The sequence below is a fragment of the Silene latifolia genome, chromosome 3, assembly GCF_048544455.1.
Source record: "Silene latifolia isolate original U9 population chromosome 3, ASM4854445v1, whole genome shotgun sequence".
Classification (NCBI taxonomy): domain Eukaryota; kingdom Viridiplantae; phylum Streptophyta; class Magnoliopsida; order Caryophyllales; family Caryophyllaceae; genus Silene; species Silene latifolia.
The window spans coordinates 38,085,042-38,095,476 of NC_133528.1; the positions used below are offsets into that span (position 1 = coordinate 38,085,042).

At 42.2% G+C, this 10,435-nt stretch overlaps 1 non-coding gene across 1 annotated transcript; it reads left to right on the forward strand.

The window, feature by feature from the left end:
• The first annotated feature begins 3,769 nt into the window (after nt 1-3,769).
• LOC141650862 (small nucleolar RNA R71) lies at nt 3,770-3,876 on the forward strand. Its single transcript, XR_012546874.1, has one exon. It is a non-coding gene; the product is annotated as a small nucleolar RNA R71 (small nucleolar RNA).
• Nucleotides 3,877-10,435: the final 6,559 nt, after the last annotated feature.

The window sequence follows — 10,435 nt, forward strand, 5'->3', positions numbered from 1 at the left end:
TTTAATCCGTATTAAATAAAATATCTCAACATCACATTTTCGACTAATTATTAGTCAAATAACTCAGACTAACTGGTTAGTCAAAAATAAGCATCTACATGATTTGTATTTTCATACCGTCACATCTCTCAAACGTATCCTATAGGTGTGACTTTTAGGGACCAGTTGATCACCGCCATCTGTATGACAATAACGTCAAACTTATCTAGCAAGCCAACCGTTATTGATAAACGTGGACCAACTGATAATAATACCAAAAGTATGCCCTTTGATCCTTTTAGAGATTTATAAGTCCTTGCACTAACTGTTAAGGACACCAACCCCAACAGAATCATCAAACACAAAGGGGGAATCCTTAAGGAGTAATGAGGTTAGAGGCTTTGCTATTTTTGAAAAATCCTTGATAAAACGCCGATAAAACCCGGCATGTCCTAGAAAACTTCTCACTCCCTTAACATTGGAAGGGGGAGACAAGTTCTCTATGACCGCAACTTTGGCCCCATCGACCTCAATCCCCCTACTTGAAACGATGTGACCGAGGACAACCCCTTCCTCCACCATGAAATGGCACTTTTCCCAATTAAGGACGAGGTTATGCTCCTCACACCGTTTCAACACACAAGCCAAGTTCTCAAGACCAAGCTCAAACGAGTCTCCATGGACACTAAAGTCGTCCATGAAGACTTCCATGCTTTTTTCAAAGAAATCGGAAAATATTGCCATCATGCACCTTTGGAAGGTGCCGGGCGCATTACAAAGCCCGAAGGGCATCCTACGGTAGGCATAGACTCCTATTGGGCAAGTGAAGGTCGTCTTCTCTTGGTCATCCGGGTGGATGGGAATTTGGAAAAACCCGGAATAACCGTCTAAGAAGCAATAGTATGCATGGCCCGCGAGCCTTTCTAGCATTTGGTCAATGAAGGGAATTGGGAAGTGGTCTTTGAGGGTGGAGGCATTGAGCTTGCGGTAGTCAATACATATGCGCCACCCGGTCACGGGTCTAGTAGGTAGGGTGGTGCCATCCTCTTGTTCAACCATTTGTATCCCCCCTTTCTTTGGTACCACGTGGACCGGACTAACCCATTTGCTATCGGTAATTTGGTATATAATACTGGCCTCTAGGAGTTTCAACACTTCATTTTTCACCACCTCGGCCATCTTTGGGTTATTCCGCCTAAGACCGTCAACCTTGGGTTGACTCCCCTCTTCCAAAACTATTCTATGCATGCACAAACTCGGACTTAAGCCCTTGATGTCATCAATGCTATACCCAAGTGCTCCTCTATGAGTTTTCAAGATTTCCAAAAGCTTCTTTTCTTGGGACTTACTTAGGTTAGCATTAACGATCACCGGGTAGGCCTCTCCCTCATCAAGGAAAGCATATTTGAGTGAGGGAGGCAAGGGTTTGAGTTGTACCTTTGGAGGGAGAAAGCCCTCCACTTTCTTCAATAGTTCATCATCAACTTCATGATCCTCTTTCATTGCCTCATCATGCAAAGAGATTTTAGAAACCTCTTCCATCTCCTCTTCTTCATGGGCTACTTCATGCACTACTTCATCAATTATCTCAATTGTGCTCAACCTTTCTACTCTCGGACCTTTCATCAAATTTGGGAGGTTAAACTCGACATTGTTGCCCTCAATTTGGAATGTTAGCCGCCCATTCTTCACATCAATGAGAACTCCTCCGGTAGCCAAGAATGGCCTACCAAGGATGATGGGAGGTTGGCTATCCTCCGGAATATCGAGAACAACAAAATCGGCGGGAATTAAAAGCTTTCCAACCTTGACGGGTACGTCTTCAAGCACCCCGATAGGGTGCTTGACGGACCTATCCGCCAATTGGAGAGTCATTGATGTAGGAGCAAGGTTTTGAATTCCGATTTTCTTGGCAACTTTCAAAGGAATAACACTTACACTTGCTCCCAAATCACAAAGAGCTCTAGATATGGGAACACCTCCTACTACACATGGAATTGAAAAGCTCCCCGGGTCACCAAGCTTAGTGGGCATTTTATTAAGGATATGAGCACTACATGCCTCTTCCATAGCCACTATTTCTTGGGCACCCAAGACTCTTTTCTTTGTCAAAATATCTTTTAAAAATTTAGAGTAGGTTGGCATGTTCATTATCACCTCCGTAAAGGGTAAGGTAACCTCAAGTTTCTCAAGCATGTCACAAAACTTGGCATACTTAAGGTTTTCCCTACTCTTTATGGCTCTTGAAGGGTAAGGAATTTTAGGAACAAGTTGGGAATTTGAAGATACCTTTGGAGGAGTCGAATTCTTTGTTACCTTTTTAGATTGTTGCAAAGGTACTTCTTCAATAGCTTCCTCCTCATAAGGGAGGTCTTCAACATACCCATCAACATCCTTGTCCTCTTGAGTTACCTTTCTAGACACATCTTCACAAGCCTTCTTCCCTTTCTTGGCTTCTCTAGCATTACCCAATTGTTCAATGGGTGATCCTTCCTCTTCATCATTCACTTCCAACTCATCCCTCTTGGGGTCTTCATCCATTTCTACCACAAGGTCCTTGTAGGGGTCCTCAAGCTCTACACCACTCCTTAGCACTACCGCATGAGCATGTTGGTTATTTGAGGCATCCTTGGAGCTTTGTCCTTGGGCTAACAAACCACCGGGCGGCCTTTGAGGGTTAGCCATAGCATGAGAAGCCATCCTAGATTCCATTTCCCTCATGTCCTTAAGGAAGGTAGCTCTCAAGTTTGCTTGTTCTTGTTGAGTAGCTTTAGCAAAATTAGCTATCTCTTGACTATGTTGAATTTGCATGTTCTTTATCATCTTTAAAAGCTCAACTTGAGAGAGCTCACCTTGAGGTTCTTGGTAAGGTTGGTTGGCTATGGGTAAAGGGAACCCATAGTCATACCGAGCATTGGTACCTTGGTTGTTGTTTTGCCCCACTTGAAAGTTAGCTTTAGGACCATTGTTGTTGAAGTTTGATCCTTGACCTTGTTCTTGAAACCCTTGAACATACCCTTGCCCAAACCCTTGCTTTGCTTGATTCACTTGATTCCCTTGGTAAAACCCTTGATTTCCACCAAAATCTTGGTATCCTTGAGCTTGGTTCCCATAATTTTGGTTTTGGTTCCCGGGATTAGGTCTTGGGTTGGGGAATATTACCCTTTGTTGAGCAAAACCGGGTGGGTTGGTTGGGGCTTGTTGTTGAATGTGTTGTGGGTTTTGGACATTGGTGCTTTTGTAGCTAAAGTTGGGGTGGTTCCTAAAACCGGGGTGGTAGAAATTGGTATTTGGATTGTAGACGTTCGGGTTGTTGTAAGGTGGTCTTGTGGGTCTTGAATTGTTGTTAAAACCTTGAAAAGCGTTCACCTCTTGAACATTCTCGTCATAGACCCCATTGTAATTGTTGCCACACAAGTCATAAGTATGACCACTTCCTCCACAAAGTTCACAACTCGCGACTTGAGCCACTTCTTCCATGGGTGCCCCATATGAGGTTCCGGCTTGATTCACTTGATTTCTTGAAAACTTCTCAAATTGTTTTGTGAGTAAGTCAAGCTTGGCATTTGTCTCGGAGTTGGAGGCATTTTCCTTAGGAAATTTCCCGTTCCTTCGTAGCATGTTCCCTCTAGAACCATAGTTTGCCTCCGAATCTACCATTTTCTTGATCAACGCCGTGCCCTCTTCATCACTCAAGTGGTCAAAACCTCCCCCCGCTGAGGCATTTACCATCTCCTTAGTCCTTGGTAGCAAAGTTTGGAAGAATGTTTGAGTGATGTACCATTCCGGTATTCCATGGTGGGGGCAACTTGCTATCAAGTCTTGATAACGGTCCCAAGCTTCACCCAAAGATTCCCCATCCTCTTGTTAAAACGTATGAATCTCATTACGGAGCATCACGGTCTTTGAGGAAGGGTAATACTTGGCCATGAATGCTTTATCCAAAGCATCCCAAGTAGTGAAAGTATCCGGTGGGTGAATGTTCAACCATCGGTCCGCTTTGCCCGTCAATGAAAACGGAAACAACATCATTCTCAAGGTGTCTTCGGACACCCCATTCTTCTTCATCATTGAAACTTTCCTCTTAAATTTCCGGAGATGGGCATGGGCTTCCTCTTCAATATGCCCCCCGAACAAGTCTTTCTCGATTAACCCGACTTGGGCGGGATGCATTTCAAAGTTGTTTGGGGCCAAGGTGCCAAAATTGATGGGGTTACATGAATCATTATGGTTAGGCCGGTTATGATCTCTAAGAGCCATTTGTGGTGGTGGGTTTGGTTCTTGATGTGGTGGTGTTTGAGGTGGGCTAGTATAATTAGGGAAGTTATGAAAGGGGTTCTCTACTAAAGTCTCAATTGTGATATTTGGTTGAATCGTAGTTGTTGTATCAAAATTTTGTGGGATGTGTGAGTTTGGTTGGTCAATGTTTGCTTGTGTGGAATTATTCCTTACTCTTTCAAGAGTCCTAGTCCTCAAGGTTCTAAAAAGCCTTTCGGGGTCGGAGTTGAATAGAAGAGCTTGGTGATTCCTTCTAGGCATACACTTGACAAATCGTAAGTCTCCTAGTGTTTTTACACACTAGGGAAAGGCAAAAATCGCACACACTCTACAAACAACACCCAACTACTAAAGCAAACTAACAATTGAGATAAGACTAAAGCAAAGACTCTAAATAAAACTAAGCATAACCTAACGCCATCCCCGGCAACGGCGCCATTTGATTAGTGAGAATTTGTCGCGGTTTCCCTCTATCAAAACTATTTGTAAAACCCGAATAAGCGTAGTATTTAGTCGGGGTCGAACACGAAGACGGCGGGGGTTGCTACTAGGTTCAACTTAGAGTCAAGTTTAATCAATAATAAAAGAAGGGGTTTTGGTTTTAATTACTAGAACAATTGAACAAACAAGTTGATGAAAATGAATACGATTAATTAAAAGCTAGGGCTTTCGGGGTCATCTAAATGGTTTAAGGGCAAACATGATGAATCAAGGGGTCAATGATAAAAGTTTATCCTATGATATAACAAGACCACCACAAACTTTCATTCAATGGGGGAATTAAGCAATAATGAAAAAAGGCATAAACTTTCACTCATGCGATTCATCAAACACCTTGTGTGCATGAACAAGAAAGATAAACAATTCACCAAAGACCCAAATAATCATACAATCATGCCCATAAATTCCATATAGACTCCCCCTAAACCCTAGAAGGGTATCTACTCACTCATATTGAAGATAATCATGCTAATAAGAGAGGAAGAACAAATAACATAAAGAGAAGACATGATGATTATTATAACAATTATGAAAGACAAGAAAAAATGTAAACAAATGATTACCAAGTGAATAAGAGAGGAAATATACCAACACAAGGAAAGATGATTGCTTGATTGAATAATAAGAAGGAAAACCCTTCAAAATTCCCAATACAATCTTCAACAAACAAGTGTAAACAATTGACAATTACTTGAACTAACTAATTCTTACTAAATATTAATAATAATTATTGAAAGATTAGAACTTGATTAAGGAAAGATTACAATAAATATGGAAGGTTTTTCAGATCTAGGGTTATGTGTACAAAGGGTTTAAGGAGGGGGTATTTATAGGCTATCATTGGATTAAGGGAGGAAAAGAGAAAAAGCCCATTTTGCGTGCTGCGTGTTCCTGTGCCGGCGGGCCGGCTGCCGGCCTCCTGTGCCGGCAGCGCGTTCTTCAAAAACTGAGGAAAATAAAGGTTGCGTAATTCCCTGCCGGTGGGCCGGCTGCCGGCCTACCGGCAGAGAATTCTTCTTCTTGAAATTTTCTTCCATTTCTTCATGAAGAGCTGCCCTCTGCTGGTTGCCCGGCTGCCGGCTGCCTATGCCGGCAGCGCGTTCTACAAAATCTTGCCCAAAAACTTCTTCAAAAAGTCCTAAGTGTTGGACTTGTGTTCCCTGCCGGTGGGCCAGCTGCCGGCCTGCCGGCAGAGAACATCTCCTAGCTTTTTTTCCTTCTTTTCTCCTCACAGCACCATCCCCTGCCGGTGGACCGGCTGCCGGCCTGCCGGCAGAGGACCGTCCTCAGCTCCTCATCTCCCTTTTCTTCATGTAAAGGCAAGGGAATGCCTTTCTTGCCCCAATTCCTCTATACTCGACTCGGTTCCTGCAAAGGGATACACAAAATCACAAGTACGGGGATTGGGCACAAAATGCAAGGAAAGGCACATGAAACCGACTCGATATGAGTCGAAATGCGTAGAAGAAAAGGGGAATTTCGGTGCAAATAAATCCTATATCACTCACCCGTATTTATTGTGTGATATGGCGACCCGTGAGAGTCCATAATGATAAGTCTCTATAGTTGACGGTTCAGCAATTTTTAACGACTCCATAACTCGTTTGCATCATTCACATTACTAATTGATTGTTGATTTGTAGCATTAAATTGGTTTAGGCTTTACTTGTTGCATTTCGCTCTGAGATTGAACTCGTTCCGCTAGGTTTTAGGATCGAGTCTAGTTCTTGCTTGGGGAGAAGCAAGGGTGTGGTTTAGGGAAGTTTGATGCGTGTCTAATATATGATGTTTTGCACCTCATTTCACACGCATTTCAGAGCTCAATTGAGTAGTTTATGCTACTGTTTCCCTTGTTTCGTGTATTTCTTCCTTTTTGTGTGACATTGCAGAAATATGAAGATTTCGGCGGGAAATGAGCCAAATTCGTCCCTAAGTGTTTAGCATAGCATTTGACATGAAGTATTGACTCGGGAAGCGAAGTTCGTGCGCATTTTAAGGCCTGGAAGATGTATTTGCGAGAGTTTTAGAAGCGGATTACCAGCTACAGTGGTCTATAGACTGACCTACATGGTCTATATACTGTCAGAATGCTTCTCGACATTGTAGCCTTATTCAGATGGCTATATATCGAGTTCAAGAGCGGATAATCGAGTGATTCCAATTGGAGGTGAAAGTTTATCCTCTTAGCTTTCTAACGCCGCATAGAACACCTGATTTGACCAAGTAACGAAGAAATGGCGGCTGTTTTAAGATCGGTCCGCGCTGCAGGAATTGTCAGAATGCATTACTGTACAAAGCCTGTGGTCGATCGACTGGTCCAAGTGGTCGATCGACCACCCCACGAGCTGATGCGCAATTTAAAAGACGAGAGACCGAAGCCCAATTGTAATTAGGTTTAGGAATAGGTTATGTTATTTTCCTATATAATGTACCTTTACCTGCTGCTTGACAGATCTATCATTAATTAGCTTAGTTTAATTCAGTTCCTACAATACATTAGTTATTCGTAGTTAGAATTCTCAACAAAGTTCTCATCTCACTTTCGGATTCATTGCTTATTCCTTTGCTTCGGTAACTCTATTCCTTAATTTCAGTTTATTTTTATTTCTTCCATAGTTTAGTTCTTGCTAGTTTAGTTTTCCCAGAGCCAATTTATCGTTTCATGTTGATTATTTGTTTAGTTAATTCAATTATGAGTTCATTTGCTTTAGTTGTTAATTTTACTGTTATTATTATCGCTATTATGTCTAGCTAAATACCCTTTGCTAAGATGTAGGGGATCTATGGCGTAGATGGCATTAGAATAGGTCACCCTCGGATTAGGGCTTGGTCGACCGACTGGCTTATCTAGTCGGTCGACTGAGTCGGTTGGTCGATCGACTGGGGTAGCTGGTCGATCAACCACCTTCGTGTCTGATTTGCTTTGTTTGAATCGTTAAGTGCAATATCTATCAATGAGACCTAGTGGAGACTTGTTAGATGCTTAGTTTTGACCAACCCGTAGATCGAAAGATAGGGAAGGACTTAGATTAACGAATTAAGACGACTAAATTGCTAGATCGAAAGATAATGTAATTTAGGCATTAGGATCACTAGTCAAGAACGAAAGTTAGCATTAGTAACACCTAGGAACTAATAGCATAGACCGAGAGGGGCTATTAGTTGACTTGGACCGAGAGGACTTGTCGTACCCATTACCCACGACTGTATTTCGAGACTTACCTAGACTTATGTGCCATCGTAGATGTAGTGACCTGATCATCCTAGCTCCTTTTCATTATTTGCTCACATCATTTATTTTCATTGCTTATTTTTTATTGTCTTTTTATTTTACTTGCATTTAGTTTAGCTTTAATACATATCAAAACCCCCACAACTGTTACCCTTAGACTAGAATTAATAACAACTATTATCTCCCTACCTCCCTGCGGATCGACCCTTACTACCGCTTGCTAGTTGTAGTTTGGAAATTATAAATATTATTTTTGGTGCGCACAACGACAGGCATCAACCGCATTCTCTATCGTGAACTTCGTCCATTAATTAATGTACCTGTGAATGATCAAGGCAACGCAAGTAGGCGTATAACACGTTGTCCCCTCTTGTCCATGTCTGGTGGATATGTGCCGTTGAGCTTGAAATTTAGAATGGCCTGGAACCAAGGCTCTTCTGGGTTTTCCTCTTCATCTATAAGGAAGTGCACATAGGCTAGCTCTGACCACCGTTCGATGCATAAAGACATTTCAACCATGTTGTCTGGCATATTAATCAAGGATGCGAGTTTTGCAAGAGCATCCGTAAACTGATTTTCTTAGCGAAGCAGGTGTAAATTAGTAACCTGATCGAAGAATTGAGCAACTTGATCTATCCTAGCCTGATAGGGTGCTAGACTTTCACCTCAAATTTTCCAAGATCCAGTGATTTGGTTAATGATTAAGTATGAGTCGTCGTGAACTCGAAGATGCTTGATGCCTAAACTCACTTCTTCTTGTAAACCAATGAAGCAAGCTTCATACTCTGCTGCATTGTTTGTCACCTCGAAGTCGAGTTTGACAAAAAGTGGTGTACGCTCGCCTTCAGGAGAAATGAGCAACAATCCTATTCCGAATCCTCTCAAATTGGATGCCCTAGCAAAGTAAAGATCCCAAGAATCTATACTGGTTTGTAGACATGTCTATTGCTTGCGTATCATTGATAGGTTATCTGCGAAGAATTCGGCCACGGCACGTCCCTTTATGACTTTCAAAGGTATGTATTTGAGATCAAACATTGAGAGCATTAAGGTCCATATCGCCAAGCGTCCGTTGAGAACGGGTTTCTCGAAGAGGTACTTGACGGGATCCATTTTGGAATACACTTTGACCGAGTAGCTAAGCATGTAATGGCGTAGCTTCTTCGTTGCCCACACAAGAGCGAGGCATGTCTTCTCGAGAGGTGTATACTTACTCTCGTACTCTAAGAACTTCTTGCTAAGGTAGTAGATAGCTCTTTCATCCTTTCCAACGGTCTGTGAGAGCATATCCCCCATGGCTGTTTCGGTAACTATCAGATATAAACTAAGAGGTTGATCTTGTTGGGGAGGCATTAGCACTGGTGGTTTGGCCAATATCTCCTTCATCCTGTCAAATGCCTTCTGATAGTCTTCGTCCCATATGGTATGGTCCGTTTTCTAGAGCATTTTCAAGATAGGTTCGCAGATCATAGTGAGTTTCGATATGAATCGACTTATGTACTGTACTTTGCCCAGGAATCCTCTAACCTCTTTCTCTGTCTGGGGTTGCGGAATCTCAATTAAGGGCTTTATCTTGGATGGATCAATTTATATTCCCCTCCGGCTAATGTTACTCCGAATGCACATTTCTTAGGATTGGGCCTCATGTTGTATTTGCGTAATATGAGGAAGAACTTGCGAAGGTTAGCAATGTTCCCTTCTCTATCCTTGGATTTGACAATCATATCATCCACGTACACCTCTACCTCTTTATGCATCATGTCATGTAGCAAAGTAGTCGCATTGGGTTGGTATGTAGCCCCAGCATTGATTAGCCCGAATGGCATAACAGTATAGTAGTATGTCCCCCACTGAGTGACGAAGGCTGTCTTGTACATATCTTCTCTGGCCATTTTGATTTGGTTATACCCTGCACACCAATACATGAAGGATAACAATGCGTGATCTGCTATATTGTCTACCAATATTCGATGTGTGGTATAGGGAAGTCGTCTTTAGGACTCACTTTGTTCAAGTCTCTGAAATCAACACAAACCCGGATTCGCCCATCCTTTTGGGGTACATGGACTATATTAGCAACCCAGTCTGAATACTCTGAAACTTTAATGAATCCAGCTTCGAATTGCTTATCAACTTCTTCTTTGATCTTAAGAGTCCACTCTGTCCTCATTCGATGAAGCTTTTGCTTTACAGGTTTGAAACCTGGCTTAATTGGAATGTGATGTTCTATAATATCCTTGTCGATCCCTGCCATGTCCTTGTAAGACCAAGTGAAGACGTCTTTGAACTCGTGTAGGATGTTGATGAAATTGGCCCTTTCATTGGGGTTTAGGGTCGTGCCTATCCTAAGTTCTTGGGGTTCTAATTTTATTCCTACAATGATAGGATCGGTGTTTTCTATAAGTGGTGCCCCTTCCCCCTCTTATAATATTTCTTTGATTATGT